This window comes from Octopus sinensis, linkage group LG6 (genome assembly GCF_006345805.1).
Source record: "Octopus sinensis linkage group LG6, ASM634580v1, whole genome shotgun sequence".
In the NCBI taxonomy this organism is placed as follows: domain Eukaryota; kingdom Metazoa; phylum Mollusca; class Cephalopoda; order Octopoda; family Octopodidae; genus Octopus; species Octopus sinensis.
This window is the reverse complement of record NC_043002.1, coordinates 98,517,233-98,529,822: the sequence shown is the minus strand read 5'-3', so window position 1 is coordinate 98,529,822 and position 12,590 is coordinate 98,517,233. Positions and strand designations below refer to the sequence as shown.

At 35.5% G+C, this 12,590-nt stretch overlaps 1 protein-coding gene across 2 annotated transcripts in view; it reads right to left on the bottom strand.

Annotated features, from left to right (window-relative positions):
- LOC115212774 (semaphorin-5A) overlaps positions 1 to 12,590 on the bottom strand; it is a 455,488-nt gene that overhangs the window by 199,328 nt on the left and 243,570 nt on the right. The gene's annotated exons all lie outside the window — the stretch shown is intronic.

Below are 12,590 nucleotides of genomic sequence, written 5' to 3'. Positions count from 1 at the left end.
TAGTCTAGGAAGATGGGGTGATCATGGTTGGAATGCTTTGATTATAGGAGTTAGTTCAATAAGGGTTAATCTGGAGCTAAACAAGAGCAATAATAACAAACCACTAACATCCTTGATATTGCTGACATCACCAAAATTCTCACCATTATTCTAATACCACATCTAGTTTTCTCATACTCCTTAACATAATCCTCTCACACCTTACATCATGTAAAGAAGCCTTCATCTCCAGCCAGTTCCACTACTCCATACCATGTTTGCCATCTCATGTGCTCATTGGCTTAACTCTGCAAATTAAGAATGAAGCTAGAAGAGGGCTGTCCTTGTTGGCTTGCTGGTGGCTTATTTAAGCCTACATGAGAAAGGCAAACCTGATTACTGTGGCTGAAAGGGAAATTCTGTTTAGGTTTTAGTGTTCTTGTGCCATGGCTCTTTTTTTTTTTTTTTTTTTGCCATCAAAGATGGCCCTATATACAGTATTATAGCTAGTATTGTAACACATGTGGCTATGTGATTAAGAAGCTTGCTTCCAAACAACATGGTTCAGGATTCAGTTTCTGGAAAGGGCTTTCTGTTATAGCTCTGAACTGTCCAGTGTCTTGTGAGTGTATTTAGCAGATAGAAACTCAATGAGATCTGTCATGTGTGTGTGTGTGTGTTCCTTTGTGTTTCTGTGGTGTTTGTCCACCACTACAGTCACTTGACAACTGGTGTTGGTTTGTTTACAATCCCATAACTTGGCAGTTTAGCAAAACTGATAGCGGTACCTATTGTAGTCTAAGGTACCAGGCTTAAAAATAAGTACAATGGTCAAATTCTTCAATTAAACTCTTCAAGGCAGTGCCCCAGCAAGGTCATGGTCCAACTACAGAAACAAATAAAAGAAAACAGATATTGCAGCTGGCATCTTTGCTACCACTACTGGCTAATTATCCCCTGTTTCAATACTAACCAACCCACTTGATTTCCTTCCTTCTGATAGCAATTTTAAGTATCTCTTCCTTCATCTACTATTTCCTTGGTACCAACATTGTCTATGATAACAGGGAAGTATATGTAACTCAATAATCATCATCATCATCATCATCGTTTAACGTCTGCTTTCCATGCTAGCATGGGTTGGACGGTTCAACTGGGGTCTGGGAAGCCCGAAGGCTGCACCAGGCCAGTCAGATCTGGCAGTGTTTCTACAGCTGGATACCCTTCCTAATGCCAACCAGTCCGTGAGTGTAGTGGGTGCTTTTTATGTGCCACTGACACAGGTGCCAGACGAGGCTGGCGAATGGCCACGCTTGGATGGTGTTTTTTATGTGCCACTGACACAGGTGCCAGACGAGGCTGGCGAACAGCCACGCTCGGATGGTGATTTTTTTTACATGCCACGGACACAGGTGCCAGACGAGGCTGGCGAACGGCCACGCTTGGATGGTGTTTTTTTTTACATGCCACAGACACAGGTGCCAGACAAGGCTGGCGAACGGCCACGCTCGGATGGTGTTTTTTACTTGAACACAATATTACACAGCTAAATTGTTTCAGTCAGTTAAAACAGGTGATACGTTTTAACTTCAAAGTCACTAAACATGGAATCAGAAACATTGGTACAACATGACTTCCATACACCATGTCTTTTAGTAATTATAAGCTTTCGTTTTTAAACTCATTTCTGCAGATTTAAATCAGTACGACATAAATCCCTCTCAACCGGCCAACACATATGCTTTAAAGAGAGAGAGAGAGAGAGTGTGTGTGTGTGTGTGTGTGGCGTTTTCATGTTTGCATATTATCGCAATTTATTACTACATTTGATACTTGGTTGGTATAGGGTGAGTGTGCAATGAACAATGTTAATAAACTTGTTTTATCATTTAATGGTTCACCTTTGTGTTTTATTTCTTTATTGCCTACAGGGGCTAAACATAGAGGGGACAAACAAGGACAGACGAGGGGATTAAGTCGATGACATCGACCCCAGTGATTAACTTGCACTTATTTAACCGACCCCGAAAGGATGAAAGGCAAAGTCGACCTCTGCAGAATTTGAACTTGGAATGCATTGGCAGATGAAATAACACTAGGCATTTCTAACATTTCTGCTAGCTGCATAAATGCTTGCTAACTTCCTACATTTGAATCCCTGAATCATACTTATCTATAGCTATATATGCACGCACACACACACACACACACACACATATATATATACACATATATATGTAGGAGGAGACACTTGGAACAGAGAGTTGCTGAAGAGGTCACAGGATGTGTGATGAAAGATTTTCAGACAAAGGACATAAAATAAGAACAATGATAAAGCTGAAGTGAAGGACGAATATATAGTGCACATGTTTATTTGGAAAAAAAATGACCACCCTGAAATATAATATATATAGATATATATGTGGGAGGCATGTGGCTCAGTGGTTAGCATGTCAGCATCAGGATTGTAAGATTGTGGTTTCAATTCCTGGAGTGGGCGACGTGTTGTGTCCTTGAGCAAAACACTTCATTTCACGTTGCTCCAGTCCACTCAGCTGGCAAAAATGAGTAACGCTGCGATGGACTGGCGTCCCGTCCAGCTGGGGAACACATACGCCATAGAAACCCAGGAAACCAGGCCCATGAAGCTGTCTAGGCTTTAAAAGGGTACATTTATTTATTTATTTTAAATATATATATATATATATATATATATATTATATATATATATATTTTTTTTTTAAATAAACATACAAATTTCCACACGAAAGCACGTAATCCATGCCCTAGGCACGTAACTTCAACCATGTTTTTTCTGATGTGAATTTGCTACCCAGGTATCGGTTAATTCGAATTATCCTTAATAAGATAATTCATTCAACTACTCAAATATATATATATATATATATATATATATATACACATACATACACACACATACACACACAAATACACTATCCTTATGATTGTATACATATCCACATGCAATTACTTAAATATATGCACACATTGCACATATACTCACACACACATGAAAATACATACATAAATACACACAGATGTATACATACATTCATCAAGAGAAACATGCCCTTAATATAGCAAGCAGCTGCTTAAAACAGTAAAAGAGATTGATGATCAGAAAACATGAATGGTGGAAAAGAAAGGCGAATAGATGAAGTAAAAATTTAAAAAAAGATAGAAAATAAAAAATAATCTAAACTAAGAATAAAATATGAAATAGTTTGATACAAAAGAAACAGCAGAAGAGTATGAATTTTAAACTAATCAGAATTAAAAGTTTTTTTACTACATGAATGTGCTTTTTTATTTTGCCTTAATTCTTATGCTTTGTATTTCGGTAGATGTTCTCAATTTGTTTGGAAATAATATCTTGTCTGTATTAGAACAAATAAGTGTGCTTGTGTGCATGTATTTATTTATTTTATAATCAGAACTAGTAAGCAATAGAGTCGTGAGTTTCAGGTTTTCAGCAGACCACCCACTGCTTCACTGCATTTCTATTGGCAAAAGTAACAAGGGAGTGCCAGCAACTAAATGCAGAAAAAATATCACAAAGGACTTTATTTAAAAAATTCTTTTTTTTAATTTTTTGGCTTTAGCTGATGTTTATATCCTTCAACAATACATATTGATGAAAAATATACATATACATACATGCAAACACATAAAAACATTTTTAAAAGATGAAGGTGCATGGCTAAGTGGTTAGAGTGTTGCACTCGCAATCACAAGATCATGGTTTCAATTCCTTACTGGGTGGTGCATTGTGTTCTTGAATAAAACATTCCATCTCATGTTGCTTTGTGGGGACTTCAACAACTGACATGAAGCACAAGTACCTGTACAAGAAATGTCAACTTGTTGGAAGGAGTGAACTAATATGTACAGTGCAAACATTTGACCACGATGAACAGATCACCTGTGCAGGTTGTTCAGCAAGAAATTAGGGAACTCTCACCTGCCATTACATGCAAACATTCACACAATCACATATAACAAACTTCCATACAGTTTCTTATTTCTTTACTGCCCACAAGGGGCTACACACAGAGGGGACAAACAAGGACAAACAGATTAAGTCGATTATATCAACCCCAGTGCATAACTGGTACTTATTTAATCGACCTTGAAAGGATGAAAGCCAAAGTCGACCTCGGCGGAATTTGAACTCAGAACGTAAAGACAGACGAAAAATGCCGCTAAGATTTCACCCAGCATGCTAACATTTCTTATTTCTTTATTGCCCACAAGGGGTTAAACATAGAGAGGAAAAACAAGGACAGACAAAGGGATTAAGTCGATTACATCGCCCCCAGTGTGTAACTGGTACTTATGTAATCGACCTCAAAAGGATGAAAAGCAAAGTTGACCTCGGCGGAATTTGAACTCAGAACGTAAAGATAAGCGAAATACCACTAAGCATTTCGCCAGGATGCTAACATTTCTTATTTCTTTATTGCCCACAAGGGGTTAAACATAGAGAGGAAAAACAAGGACAGACAAAGGGATTAAGTCGATTACATCGCCCCCAGTGTGTAACTGGTACTTATGTAATCGACCTCAAAAGGATGAAAAGCAAAGTTGACCTCGGCGGAATTTGAACTCAGAACGTAAAGATAAGCGAAATACCACTAAGCATTTCGCCTGGTGTGTTAACGTTTCTACCAGCTCGCCACACAGTTTCTATCAACCGAGTTTCACTCACAAAGTATTTCACAACTCAAGGTTATGATAAATGTTCAGAGTACCACAATGAGAATCAAACTAGAAGCTATGCAACTGCAAAGCAAGCTTCTTTACTACATAGCAATGTTTGCACTCGTGTGTTTGTGGGAGCATATTATTTTTTCAGATGCATCTATGAATATATTTGCACATGTTTGCATATGGAAATTAACATCTGTTAATCTTTATGCAATTGTCAATGCACATTTGTATTTGGATATGCAGGTATGAATGAATATGTGAATCTATGTGTGCACATGCATACAAGCATGTCTAGGTATTTGTTTCATACGAAATTCTCATCATTTCTTTCCCAGAATGAATTCCATGCGTAAGGTCAGTCATCTAACCAGTTACTATGTTTAACACATGCAAGCGTGAGTATATACATATATACACATTCACAAATGCACGCACACACACACACACACCACCTATATACCATTTAGAACATAGTTTTTAAACCAATGGGAGTCACTTTGTGGGCCTTCAATCCTTCAGCCTGCTAGAAATAGCAACCAAATCTCCTTTGAAAATACAACCTGAATCTTAACCTTCACTGCACTGATACAAATTTTAGCTGGTGATGTCAAGTTCTTGCAACACTTCTGATTGTTGTCCGGTGAAAATAAAATATGTATGCTACATCATATGGAATGAGGAGAAATCTGAAAAGTATCCCATATCAAAAATGAGTTAACTTTAGTTTCTGTGTCTTAAGAATAGAAACTGATTGTATTCAGTTTCTGCACAGTAAGGATTTAAAAAAACCCAAAGCAGTACCTAATGTAGTCTAAGGTACATTATTGCGTTGGGGAGGAGGAGGAGAAAAAAAGATAGTAAGGTCATGATTAAAGTGTCCTTTGATCCTAAGTCTACTCAATCAAAGACAATTTGGGGCACAAAAACAACATACACCTTGATTCAAATTTGTTATTCTCTGTATTCTCATTTTCTCTTATTCTCTCTCTCTCACATCATGCTTACCCACTTCTCCCTATAAATCACCCCCTCCCTTGATCAAAATGATGCAAATATATTTTCTTTCTTTCTTTTTTTCCGCCTCCCTTTTTAATCTTCCTGCCATCTTTTCACTCTTTCCATCATCTTTTCTTTTTCCTATCTTTTACACTTTACTTCCCCTTTCTCTCTCTCTCTCTTTCTCTCTTTATTTCTTCCAGTCAGTTTCTTTCTCTTTCTCTTTCCCTCCATCACTTCTCTTCATATATTCCTACACTTCATTCATTCTATCTTTTATACTCTACATTCATTTGCTGCTTATTTTACTATCTTTTTCTCCACACACTTTTTCACATACACTCCAACCACCACTGCTCCCCCCACTCTTTCTCAATCAAACACATTACTCATTCCTCTCCTCCTATCACACTAACACTCTCTATTGTCCTCCATCACCTGTCTACATTCACAAATTTTGATTTCATTTTCTTCTCATTTCTATTGTTTTGTTATTTGAAATTTTTCATCATCTTCAACACCACAACTTACATCTCTAATAGTTGATTCCTTTACAATGTTCTAACCCACAAATTGATCTTTTCGACCCATTTCAATTCTTTGCACTTCATCACACTCTAAGATGCTATTATTTATTTTTGCAATTATCGTTGTGATTATTTGTTTAGTGTTCTTTCATGTTTATTTCAAAGAACATACGGAGGTATATATATATACATACTCATACATATATATACATATATACACACACACACACACGCACACATATATATATGCATATGTGTGTGTGTATATATGTATGTATGTGTATATATATATATATATATATATAATATATATATATATATATATACACATATATACATGTATACACATACACACACATAAGTATATATATCCAAACATATGCATACATATGTATGCACACATATACATATGCATATATATATATATATGCATACATATACATACGTATACACATATATATATTTATACATATATGCATGCACATATATATATTTATATATATGTATACATACCCATACATATACATATATACATACACTCATATATACATATATTATATTTATATATATATATATATATATACAAACATACATACATGTGTGTGTGTGTGTGTGTGTGTGTGTGTGTGTATATATTTACATATTTATATTTATATTTCCTGCTTTCAAAATTTGAATAAATGACTTTATTCCCCATTGAAAGTTTTCTTCGTTAAAAGTTCAAAACCTCAATCCCTGTATTCTACTATAGCTTTGTGTTAACATATTCTTTTCAAATCTAGATAACCCCTACCTACAATACCTATACTCAATTATTCACAAAATTAACATTAATCTATACTACTGTGGGACAGTCAATAAATTAAGCACCAGTTGAACACTGGGGTGGGTGGGGTTTTGATATAACCGATTTGCCTCTTCTCCTAAAATTGATGGTCTTGTGCCAAAATTTGAAACCATTATTATATATGCATCTACGGCATCTTGGGCAAGTGTCTTCTGCTATAGCTCCGGGCCGACCAATGCCTTGTGAGTGGATTTGATAGACGGAAACTGAAAGAAGCCTGTCGTATATATGTATATATGTATATATATATGTGTGTATGTGTGTGTATATGTTTGTCTAGCATTGCTTGACAACCGATGCTGGTGTATTTACGTCCCCGTCACTTAGCGGTTCGGCAAAAGAGACCGATAAAATAAGTACTGGGCTTACAAAGAATAAGTCCCGGGGTTGATTTGCTCGACTAAAGGCGGTGCTCCAGCATGGCCACAGTTAAACGACTGAAACAAGTAAAAGAGTAAAAGAGTATATACACATCTACACATACATATAAACACACCGATATAAATATATACATGCTAAGTATATACATATTTGTATACCTACCAGTAGCCTTACATAGTCATAGCATAGTTATTGGAACCAACAAAGAAGAGAGTCAAGACATCAAATGGAATTACAGGGTCAGAAACCTAAAACTATTTACTTTAATCTCATACATGTCAATTTACACTTCCATATATATACATGTCTGTACGAATATGCAGTATATGTAATAGTGTGCATATGTGAGTGTGTGTGTATATATATATCTTCATCATCATCATTTTAATATTCACTTCTCTATGCTAGCATGAGTTGTACAAAGTTTTATTGAAGCAGATTTTCTATGGCCAGATGGCTAGACATGATCTCACAGAATATTGCACATAAATGACAGTGACAATCATTTTACAACTATCAAAAAGAAAAAGAAACACACACTCCACTACCCCATATTGGTATGTGTGTGTGTACGTATATATATAGTACCGCTGGCGATATTTTTTCCTCTGTCTTCCCTTCTCGGGATCTTTCCTTCTCCTATGTTTCCGACGAAGAGCTCTGCTCGAAACGTTAAACCCTCCTTCTTCCCTGAGCGTCCAATAATACTATATTTGTTCGACATCCTCGCGTTGTGTTTTTTTGTTTGGATTAACTATATATATATATATATATATATATATATATATATGTATATATATATATGTATATATATATATGTGTTGTGTTCTTGAGCAATCCACTTAATTTCACACTATCCCACAGGAGGGAATGTTGGCCTGCTGCTTCCAGTTGGGTAGCATCATTGGAAGGTTAAAATGATGCAACGTGCATTGTGACCAGTGATGTGTAACAGCATCTGATACTCTGGCTGATCATGTGAATGTATGCGTATGTGTATGTGTATAGATACACACATACTCATATACATATATACATACATAACTGTATGTATATGTATATATATATATATATATATATATAAATGTATAAAAATGTATAAAAGAAAGAGTATATATGCATATATATATATATATATATGTGTGTGTGTGTGCATATATATATGCATATATATATATATATCTGTGTGTGTGCATATATATATGCATATATATATATATATCTGTGTGTGTGCATATATATATATGTGTGTGTGTGTGTGTGCATATATATATATATATACACACACCCACACACACACACATACCCTCATAGATATATATATATCTCACATATGGATATATATATATATAAACACAGTGATATATACATATAAGCAAGCACAAACACAGAAATGTAAAGGAATTCTTATTAAAATAAATTCCTGAAGCATTCCCAGCCTCTTCCTCACACCACCCTCCATACCATATATCATAATTTCAGACATAACTGGAGTAGGGAACTTTAAATGTTTGTGTATTTTAAGAATAGCAACTTCAATTGAAGAATTATAACATCTTTCAAGAACTTCAACTTTAATACTTACCAACATTTTGTACGTGTATGTACAGGGGTTGGACAAAATAATGGAAACACCTTACAATTTCAAAGAAATCTATTTTAATATGGGGTAGGACCACCTTTGGCAGTAATTACAGCTTGAATTCTATGAAGTATGGACTCGTACAAAGTTTGAATTGTTTCCAAAGGAATTTTTGCCCATTCTTCAGCAAAAACAGTGTCTAGTTCTTGTAGTGATGATGATAGAAGATATCGACTCCTTACTTGTTTTTCTAAAGTGCACCATAAATGTTCAATAATATTGAGATCTGGGCACTGTGGTGGTCAGATAAGATGTTTAACTTCACTAGAATGTTCCTTGTGACATTCAGTAATAACTTTAACAGTGTGAATTGGTGCATTATCATTCTGATAATGTTATATATATATATATATATGTAGATATATATATATATATATATATGTATGTATATGTAGGCTGATGTAGTCTTCTACATGTCTGGCTCCTGTCAAATCATCCAGTCCATACCAGCATGGAAGATGGACATTAAATGATGATGATGATTATATAGTTATGTATGTATATATGTATATGAGTATGTGTGTATCTATACACATACACATACGCATACATTCACATGATCAGCCAGAGTATCAGATGCTGTTACACATCACTGGTCACAATGCACGTTGCATCATTTTAACCTTCCAATGATGCTACCCAACTGGAAGCAGCAGGCCAACATTCCCTCCTGTGGGATAGTGTGAAATTAAGTGGTTTGCTCAAGAACACACACACTGCTCCATCTGGGAATTGAATCCATGATCTAGCAATCATGAGTGCAACAGCCTAACCACTAGGCCATGTGCTTCATGGCCTACACACATACACTGCCACTGGTGCCACCAATACCAATCCTACTACCACATCCGTAGCTGCTACCACCATCGTTTTTACATCTGCTTGTATATATACCTTATGATAATTCAGAGTGAAGAATATATATGCTAAGTGACAGATGGATATATAAACAAAACAAGAAGCAGACTGTTTTTTTAAATAAACATGTATATCAACATATACAGTTACATATACATACATGCTTACACATTATTGCTGATAAACTTCGAAGTCACACTCGGATGCCCTGTATTCTTAATGAATTATATACTCTTTTACTCTTTTACTTGTTTCAGTCATTTGACTGTGGCCATGCTGGAGCACTGCCTTTAGTCGATCAAATCGACCCCGAGACTTATTCTTCGTAAGCCCAGTACTTATTCTATCGGTCTCTTTTGCTGAACCGCTAAGTAACGGGGATGTAAACACACCAGCATCGGTTGTCAAGCAGTGCTAGGGGGACAAACACAGACACACAAACACACACACACATATATATATATATATTATATATATATATATAAATGTATAAAAATGTATAAAAGAAAGAGTATATATGCATATATATATATATATATGTGTGTGTGTGTGCATATATATATGCATATATATATATATATATCTGTGTGTGTGCATATATATATGCATATTATATATATATCTGTGTGTGTGCATATATATATATGTGTGTGTGTGTGTGTGCATATATATATATATATACACACACCCACACACACACACACATACCCTCATAGATATATATATATCTCACATATGGATATATATATATAAACACAGTGATATATACATATAAGCAAGTACAAACACAGAAATGTAAAGGAATTCTTATTAAAATAAATTCCTGAAGCATTCCCAGCCTCTTCCTCACACCACCCTCCATACCATATATCATAATTTCAGACATAACTGGAGTAGGGAACTTTAAATGTTTGTGTATTTTAAGAATAGCAACTTCAATTGAAGAATTATAACATCTTTCAAGAACTTCAACTTTAATACTTACCAACATTTTGTACGTGTATGTACAGGGGTTGGACAAAATAATGGAAACACCTTACAATTTCAAAGAAATCTATTTTAATATGGGGTAGGACCACCTTTGGCAGTAATTACAGCTTGAATTCTATGAAGTATGGACTCGTACAAAGTTTGAATTGTTTCCAAAGGAATTTTTGCCCATTCTTCAGCAAAAACAGTGTCTAGTTCTTGTAGTGATGATGATAGAAGATATCGACTCCTTACTTGTTTTTCTAAAGTGCACCATAAATGTTCAATAATATTGAGATCTGGGCACTGTGGTGGTCAGATAAGATGTTTAACTTCACTAGAATGTTCCTTGTGACATTCAGTAATAACTTTAACAGTGTGAATTGGTGCATTATCATTCTGATAATGATATATATATATATATATGTAGATATATATATATATATATATGTATGTATATGTAGGCTGATGTAGTCTTCTACATGTCTGGCTCCTGTCAAATCATCCAGTCCATACCAGCATGGAAGATGGACATTAAATAATGATGATGATTATATAGTTATGTATGTATATATGTATATGAGTATGTGTGTATCTATACACATACACATACGCATACATTCACATGATCAGCCAGAGTATCAGATGCTGTTACACATCACTGGTCACAATGCACGTTGCATCATTTTAACCTTCCAATGATGCTACCCAACTGGAAGCAGCAGGCCAACATTCCCTCCTGTGGGATAGTGTGAAATTAAGTGGTTTGCTCAAGAACACAACACACTGCTCCATCTGGGAATTGAATCCATGATCTAGCAATCATGAGTGCAACAGCCTAACCACTAGGCCATGTGCTTCATGGCCTACACACATACACTGCCACTGGTGCCACCAATACCAATCCTACTACCACATCCGTAGCTGCTACCACCATCGTTTTTACATCTGCTTGTATATATACCTTATGATAATTCAGAGTGAAGAATATATATGCTAAGTGACAGATGGATATATAAACAAAACAAGAAGCAGACTGTTTTTTTAAATAAACATGTATATCAACATATACAGTTACATATACATACATGCTTACACATTATTGCTGATAAACTTCGAAGTCACACTCGGATGCCCTGTATTCTTAATGAATTATATACTCTTTTACTCTTTTACTTGTTTCAGTCATTTGACTGTGGCCATGCTGGAGCACTGCCTTTAGTCGATCAAATCGACCCCGAGACTTATTCTTCGTAAGCCCAGTACTTATTCTATCGGTCTCTTTTGCTGAACCGCTAAGTAACGGGGATGTAAACACACCAGCATCGGTTGTCAAGCAGTGCTAGGGGGACAAACACAGACACACAAACACACACACACATATATATATATATTATATATATATATATATATACATATATACAACAGGCTTCTTTCAGTTTCCGTCTACCAAATCCACTCACAAGGCATTGGTTGACCTGGGGCTATAGCAGAAGACACTTGCCCAAGATGCCACGCAGTGGGACTGAACCCGGAACCATGTGGCTGGTTAGCAAGCTACTTACCACACAGCCACTCCTGCACCTATATAGTAATAATCATTTATTTTTTTATATATAAATGGAGAAAAGTGAAGGAATGCATTGTTGTGTACATTTTG